Here is an 8,800-nt window from a genome sequence, read left to right as displayed (position 1 = left end):
TTTAAGGCAAGTTTCACGGTGCATATGTCGAAACTGGTCCCATCCTCAGAATTCGTTCCAAGTCGATATGTCATGCAAACTAACCGGCTACAATTCGTAGATTGAAGTATATGCCGTAAAGTATAATGTACTAAAGTTCATGAGTGTAATATGAGTGTAATAATGTTGATTATTCAATGAAGCGTTTTCATTTCTTGAAGAAATAATGGGCGAGTTGTCGAGTAATTCAGATCTGGGGTTAGAATTGCGCTATCCGCAACATTCCATCTGGCTCCAACGTCTGTATTTTTAACAGCCATACGACATCTCTACACATTGTGCAGTACAATGAGCACGATTACATAATAAGGTAATCTTCCTTATCGATAGCCAAAAACAGCATTCCTTCAGGGTGCAGCCGGAGATCTTTCTTACGGGCCCTCTGTAGAATATTCTACAGGAATACGGCGTCCCAACATTATAAAAACGCATGGTCACTTGTTTCGTCCCGCTTACATATGTATTTGGCCCCAAGGCATAAAAAGTCCGCTTTGCGCCATCCATGTCCTGACGGTCAGTGTTCCAGTGTGTAAACGAAAGAAAATGGTTTTAGCACCTGGTAGTACCATCATCTTCTTGCCACGCTTAAGCACATTCTTTACTCTTGTGGCATTGTACAGAGATCTGTATAGCGGCACATGTAACTCCACATCACACAGATCTCTATATAACTTTTTTCGACCCACATCACTTAAAAAGTTTACAGAAAAATGCATATGCAGAAAACAGGTGGACATAACAACCTCTTCCAAATAACCCCGAACGCAGCCGTACACATGGTCCGTTGAGACTGCAAGATTTGGTACGGCATTACCCAATCACGCCTGGCACACTGTTCGAAGAAGCGGATGTTTTACGTCTCTCGAGAACATAAACTGATTAATTATTTGGTGCAGATAAAAACGGTCCCACGACAACCCGCCATCGCGGACTCGCCTAAACAAATTGGTTCTTCTTGTTCGCTCCCACGAGTAGCCCCAAACAAACACTGCAAATATTGGGTGGCGCTTGTGGACATTCATTCTTGAACAGTTTATCACTTGCATCACGTACCACAACTTACTTATAAAAAATAGGTTGCATACTGTCGCTCTTGCAAAGACTGACAGATTACAGCCATTACAGTTACTGGTTTTCTCGCGTAATTTGCCATTTTCGTTGTGCCGGTAAGGTTCACTATACCGATAATTTTCTAAGAGCACTCCCAAATACTTAACAGGAGTTGTCACGAAAGCTAAATTCACGAGAATGTCTCGCGTAGACGGCCAGTAGCCGTACCAAAACCCCCGAGACTTTCCCCAGTTCACGGAGCTTCCGCTTGAAAGGCAAAAGCTTTTCAGTTTTAACAATATTCAGAACCCAGTCATAATCCGCGCAGAAAGTGGCAATGTCGTCGCCGTAGAGCAGCTACCGCACTTCTACCTATTTTGCAGTTTAAAATCACGTATATGCTCGCGTGCAATAACACGTAAACAAAACAATTCAACATACAAACAAAACAGTAATGCGCTCACCAACTACTTTATTCAATATTAAATGCATCGTGCGCGATCGGTGCGCCATCGTGACGCACTCTCTAATAACGTGGCCTACATTGACACGGTCTATTACACATAAAACAGCGTCATGGGGAACCCTATCAAAGGCCTTCTCGAAATCTATATCTAGCATAGCTACTCCAGCGCCCATAATATCACAACTTTCCAGGAGAGAACGTGCTACATGAGTGTTGGTATTAATGCAGCGCACTTTAATTCTGCATGTCTGAGGAGGCCATACATTTTCCAATATTGTAACTTGTAGCCTTAATAAAGGGAAAATCAGACATCCACCCGATCGTAGCAGTTGCTGCAAAGGAAACCCATACGGGTTCCTTGAAAGAAAAGCTTTTTGCCTTTATTAATTACTTCTCTCCACCTTGCGGGTTTCCGCAGAACTACTACGTCAAACATTTGCTCTTGCTTCGCGTTGTCGACAAATTCGACTTCGCCCTACCATCTGCTAGCCGCCTGGTTAGCTCAGATGGTAGAGCGGCTGCCCCGGAAAGGCGGTGGTCCCGGGTTCGAGTCCCGGACCAGGACGAATTTTTCTTCAACTATGAGGCTTTTCTTTCGAGGAACTCGTATGGGTTTCCTTTGTAGTAACTGCTACGATCGGGTGGATGTCTGATTTTCCCTTTATTTATTACTTCTCTCCACCTTGCGATTTTCCGCAGAACTACTACGTCAATCAACTTGTAGCCTTCTAGCTAACATTTCCATACAGATATTATATCACTCTTTGTCAAGCTGGTGGCGCCACATCGTGAGTGTATAGAATGGGTGTTTAAAATAAAAAGCATTAATGTCCAATTGAATGCCGCTGAGCGGTGCTTCGAGTTGTGAACTCCTCGCGGGCAAGTGAGCGCGTTGAGACCCTTCGCGCGTTTTTTATTTGCCTTTACTGAGGCGCAGTTAAAACGCAGGCGAGAGCTTGCGCGGACAAGGGACGCGCATAAAAAAGCGTTTCACCAAAGCGACCATAATGTTTTCGCATTGCCCCACGTAAGCAGGCTTAAGTGTTTCTGTCGAATTTTTTTTTCAATTTTGAGGTGCACTGTTTGCCTCGTATCCCAAATGGGCGGCAAGCAGAAGCTCCTTCCATACAGCAGCGCAAACAGCCTCCTCACTGAGCTGCCTATACCGTCAAAACTGTCAATACTGACATCGGCGTTAGAGAAAACTACGCGTTCTCTAAGTAAATGATCATACACGCAAAGTGATAATCTATGTCTACTTTACGTAGTACATTACTTGTTTGCATAAAGAGAATACAAAGAACCATAAGTAGGCTGCATAACACCGCTCCTGTAATACGGTCTCTCGCTCGCTGCTTCGGAAGGTGTGTGGTCGCTCGTATCGGCGCGAGTCAGAGTGATGCAACGGCGCTTGCATGCACGAAATCTGCCTGTTTTGCTATGTTTCGAAATTTTCTGGCGCCACTGATGCGCGGCTAACACGTTACACTTCAAGAGAAAGACGAACGGTCGCTGTACTTGCCGATCTAAACAAATGTACCGGTCGGTGCTCTTGACTGTCAGCGGCGTTCTTCCGGCATACATATGCGGAAAGCAGTGTTCCACAATATCTTATAGTGAGCATGCCAAGCTCTTCTCTGAGACGGGGTAAAACACCTAAAGTAGCAAGCAGCACGTATAAGATCAGTGGTTAGGCCTACCCTTGGTCTTTATGATCCAGCGCAATGCGTTGCTCATGGGCGCTGGCTCTCGCGGGGGCAGGTCGAATGCGAACGGCGATTCGTGGCTATTGAACTACTGTCACTGTCTAACAGATCCGAACAGGTGGTGCAGCTGGCACTGTTACTCGACGGCCCGACGCGGTCACGAAGCAGCTGAGCGTTTGCACTTCGCCGCTTTCGCTCTTTGCCCATTTTCGCCGCTGGTGTACCCTTCGTTACGTCACACAAAGTGGTTCGCTCGGTTGCACGGTCACGTTTCGATTTCGCACTTTTCTTTTACTTACATAAAATTATTTTCGAATTTTCAGAACAATTCTACGATCATATGCCTGACAGAGGGGTTTTGGGAACTCTAAAAAATATGCAATGCGGCCCTATCTGCACAGTATAAGTGGTCATACGAAGGTTTTTATTAGTTTTACAATATGGTTGTCCTTAGAAATATGATTTTTGTATGATCGGCCAGTCATTTTCTGATATTTCACAACGTAAACATCTGTGCCAATAACAATTATTCGCCGCAGTGTCAAAGCCAATGTAGTGTCGAGACTAATGCAGTCAGAATCTCGGTTCTGAAGTCGCATTATCTAAGCATTCAATGAAGCATCACTTGGCATCCAATAAATCGTAATATGTAACAATGTATGGAATACCACAGCGTGTAGCAACATTGTCGCGTCTCCTTTCTTGCAGATTCTCGCTTAAAACCACAAATCCTACCAATATACACCGCATTACACTCCTATCAAAGTCAAAACAAGACAACAGAGAAAGAAAGCGCAAATTAGATATCTACCGCATGCTCGATTAGACTTAGGAAATTCTGTGGTGACTTCCTGTAGAATGTTAATCAATGGCAGGATACTGAAGGCACATTACCGATCGAGACACCAACATCGACGAACACATTTGGTAATGCTAACGTACCGAACGGGAGACACAGGAGCAGTCTGCCAAGACTCGGTGCTCCAGAAGCCGCTACTTCAGTGAAAGGTTTCCCAGTCGACGATCGCTCGCAGACTCTCGTTAAGTGGTTGTGCACTGTTCCGCATTGTTCTCGCATATCGCGAGATCGCACCTTGCTCCGGGACCTTGAAACCTACCGCTTATCAGGTCGCCGACCCGTTAGCAGAGCGCTCTTCCATAAAGCTTCTGCCATGGCGAGCGTAACAATCCTATATACCATAGTTTTTCCTCTTTCTGACGACCTTCTTTTCTTTTGGCCGAGCTAGAGAATAGGCGCGTAGTGAGTCAGTGTGTGTGTGTGACCTCCAGAGAACGTGCCCGATAAAGTCGCCGAGAAACCAATAGAAGCTGGCTGAGAGTAAAAACAGAAGCGACCGGTTGGCCCGGCCTGCTCGTTGCTTGGCATTGCGTTGCCTCTGCAGAAGGACGGCGCGGACGACTCCGATATGGGTGCCGCATCTCGGAGAGGTTTGCTTGTTTATAATGGTTTGGGTATGCCTGCTGGTTGAGGCCGAGGCAGTCAGAATAGCCTCATAATCTGTAAGGCGCCGATTCACTTCTGCGAGGATCTGTTTCTCTCTTTATGTTTTTTTTTTCTTCCTTGTGGCCGTTGCACGACACCAATCTGACTGCTGTTGCAAACAGCACTGAACGCAGCTTTCGCTGCACGCGGTGCCAGTTGGCAATGGTGCGATATTTTGGGCAACCGGTCGTAGAGAGAAGCTTGGTCTGACTCTTTTGGCTTGTTTCTTTTTTAGCAGCTCTGCGATTGGCGTGGTGAACTTGTTCAGAGCAATGTAGGTTAGTGAGGTTCACCGACGGCTCCACTTTGACTGGGACAGTGTAAACTCCGAGGTCCGCTTATGTGGTCACTTCTTGTTGCCGGAAAGTACACGATCCAAGTGCCCAGTGTGAAGTGTAACATATATATATATATATATATATATATATATATATATATATATATATATATATATATATATATATATATATATATATATATATATATACGTGTGTGTGTGCGTGTGCGTGTGCGTGTGCGTGTGTGTGAGCGTGTGTGAGCGTGTGTGTGTGTGTGTGTGTGTGTGTGTGTGTGTGTGTGTGTGTGTGTGTGTGTGTGTGTGTGTGTGTGTGTGTGTGTGTGTGTGTGTGTGTGTGTGTGTGTGTGTGTGAACGAGAAGGAGGGTAACAGAGCTGGCCAGAATTTTATTAAGCTCTCATGCCTTCTGGCAACGTGTGTGGATTTACTGATCAGTTGCCTTCACCCGAAAAGTCCGCGTCCACGTATGCTGCACATCCACCACCAAGAACGTGAGTGGAGGCGCTGGCCAGGCCTTCCCAGGGTTAGTTATAGTAGATAAACATAAATACCTCAGAAAAGTGGATGGATCGCAGGCGTAATGCGAAGACGTGGTTTCGTATCCCACCTGCGGCCAGTTGTTTTTTGAACCACTTTCTTATTCATTTATGTACGATTTCTTTAAATAAAATAATAACTGCCCATAATTTCCCAGTTGCTGTCCTTGTTGGCTTCCTTTCATATATATATATATATATATATATATATATATATATATATATATATATATATATATATATATACATATATATATATATATATATATTCCTTGGCTTGTTACAGCAGAAACGACCTGTTTCTTTCAAGCATCCTCACCTTTTTCAACTGACGTCGAGGTCAAGCAGATTGCTAAACACACGTCTCCAATTATTATCACAAGATCTATATATATATATATATATATATTGGTAGAGCATCGCACGCGAAATGCGAAGGTTGTGGGTTCGGTTCCCACCTGCGACAAGTTGTTTTTTCATCCACTTTAATTTCCGTTGATTGATCGTTTCTTTATTTCATTTATTAAGCACAAGTAATTTCCCCTCTGTTGTCCTTGGTGTCAGTGTTGTTGGCCTCTTATAATAAAAATCGGGCCCCTCGGTTAACCGCCTTTCTTCTCGTTATATATATATATATATATATATATATATATATATATATATATATATATATATATATATATGAAGGAGTTGCATGCCACGATAGAGCGCCTCAAAATAGACACTAATGCGTGTCACTCACGTCTTGATGACGCAGACGATCGATCTCGAACAAGCAATCTGATCTTTCATGGAATACCGGACACCGCAGACGAAACTTCATCAGAATCAGAAAACAACATACTAAACCTGTTGAATAATACTTTGAAGGTTGACATCACAGGTTCTGACATACGCCGGGCGCACAAAATTGGTGGCTTTGATCTGGCGAAAACTCGACCGCTAATAACTAAATTCGAAACCTATAATACCAGGGAGCTCGGCTTTTCAAAGCGATGTTTGTTAAAAAACACGGACACAGCAATGAGAGAAGATTTATGCCAAGCAACTCGTAACATAAGGAAAAAATTAATAGAATATGGCAAATCGAAAAGCACATTTTTCAAACTACGATATAAAAAAAAGTAATGTTGGATGGGAAACGCTACGCACATGATGAAGCCAATGACAGTATTTATGAAATGCGCAGAATGCATACACGTGGCACAACTCTTCGTTCTCGCCGTACGTTACCGCCAAGTTAGGGCCATCCGAGGGGAGGTACTTAAAGGATTGCGGGTGTTCAGTTGTTTTTACTAACATTCGTAGTTTTTTTTTCCCCAAGGAAGACGAATTGTGTGCTGTTATTAACGACTGTAATGCTCACATTATTGTACTCACAAAAGCATGGTTAAATAGCAAAATAACAAACCCCGAACTGTTTGAGTGTGAGAACCAATATGTTGTTTACCGAAGTGACCGAACAGGTAGAATTGGTGGTGGCGTTCTGATCGCCACTAACGAATGTATTAATTGTTTTTGTGTGACCATTGATGCGAACTTAGAAATAATTTGGTGTTGGTGTAACTATTAGTTTAAAAAAGGAATACTAGGTGTGTGCTACCGATCCCCATCAAGCGACTCATCCTTTTGCGATGACTTATATGATTGTTTAAATAATATTACCATGCGTTTCCCTGGAACTGAAATTATACTCTTAGGCGATTTTAATTTTCCCAACATTGTTCGGTCACATGCCAATCCCTTTTCTAATGCTTCGCCGGCCGAGGTCAATCGGTTCATTTCTATTTGCTCTGACTTCGGCTTATCGCAGATCGTCAGACTTCCAGCACGTGTAGCACAAAACACATGATCACTCCTGGACCTCATGCTAACGTCATCACCCGATAACTTTTTTGCAGTGACGCACATGCCCGGACTGAGCGACAATGATATCTTGCATTTTACACTTACAACAATAGAACAAAAAGCATACCGACAGCGGAAAAAGTTCCGAGATTATAAAAAACTACCAAGCCATTAACAGAGAACTGTGCATATTTCTAGACACTTTCGTGCCACTTGATCTGCAACGCTCCGCAGAAACTAACTGGTCTATTTTCAAAAATAAGATCAGTGAGCTGATTACCAAACACGTGCCCCTTCGATCCGTCTATGCTAACAATAAAGCACCATGGTACAGCACATATCTGAATCGGTTATCGAACAAGAAAGAACGTGTATTCCGCACAGCGAAACATTCCTCAAAACAGACACATTGGCTAGCATATAAAAACGCAGCAATTTTATATCTTAGGGCCCTAAAGTCAGCCAAATTTTCATTCCTTAATTGTACACTTCCAAATTTATTGAAGACTAATCCAAAGCGCTTCTGGGAAACCGTACGAGGAAATAGCCATAAAACTGGAATATCATTGCTGACAAGTTCTGGGGGCCCAGTACCTGACCTAGTGTGTTCTACTGTGCTTAACAATACCTTCACTCAGTCATTCTCAGCACCTCATATCCCTGATCCGATGCCTGAGATAAATGCAACTAACTACCACTTCATGGATCCCATCGGTTTCGACTCAACCGGTATCAAAGCCATAATACAGAAATTAAAACCTAAAGCATCATGTGGAGTAGACGAAATTAATATTACATTCTTACAAAACACAGGGGAATACTGTTCAATCATACTAGAATGTATTTACTCGCAATCTTACACCTCTGACACCTTACCGTATGATTGGAATATTGGCAAAGTATTCACCATTCACAAAACTGGACCAACCCATGACTCACAAAATTATAGACCTATTGTACTTACATCTGTACCATGTAAAGTTACGGAGCATATAATATACAAACATCTAGTTAATTTTCTTAAAAATAGCAACTTCTTCACAGTTATGCAGCATGGATTCCGTAAAAACTTCTCCTGTGACACTCAGCTTATCCTCTTCACTAATGGCCTACATACCAATTTAGATTCTCGTTTTTTAACAGACTGTATATTTCTTGACTTTTCTAAAGCGTTTGACAAAGTGAACCATGCATTGCTTCTTCATAAATTGAACGTCCTAAACATTGACTTTTCCGTAATTGATTGGATTCGCGCGCTTCTGACATCACGTGTTCAATTTGTAACCACTAATGACGCTAACTCACTTTTAGCTCCAGTTGACTCGGGTGTCCCGCAAGGGTCCGTGCTCGGTCC

At 43.0% G+C, this 8,800-nt stretch overlaps 1 protein-coding gene and 1 non-coding gene across 3 annotated transcripts in view; both read left to right on the top strand.

Moving 5' to 3' along the window:
* Positions 1-8,800, top strand: part of LOC142572403 (sulfotransferase ssu-1-like) — a 179,825-nt gene that overhangs the window by 116,003 nt on the left and 55,022 nt on the right. The gene's annotated exons all lie outside the window — the stretch shown is intronic.
* On the top strand, positions 2,047-2,121 carry TRNAS-GGA (transfer RNA serine (anticodon GGA)). Its single transcript has one exon. It is a non-coding gene; the product is annotated as a tRNA-Ser (tRNA).

The sequence above is a fragment of the Dermacentor variabilis genome, chromosome 2 (assembly GCF_050947875.1).
Source record: "Dermacentor variabilis isolate Ectoservices chromosome 2, ASM5094787v1, whole genome shotgun sequence".
Classification (NCBI taxonomy): Eukaryota; Metazoa; Arthropoda; class Arachnida; order Ixodida; family Ixodidae; genus Dermacentor; species Dermacentor variabilis.
Note: the sequence above shows the minus strand (reverse complement) of the source record. Positions and strands in the feature narration are given on the sequence as shown.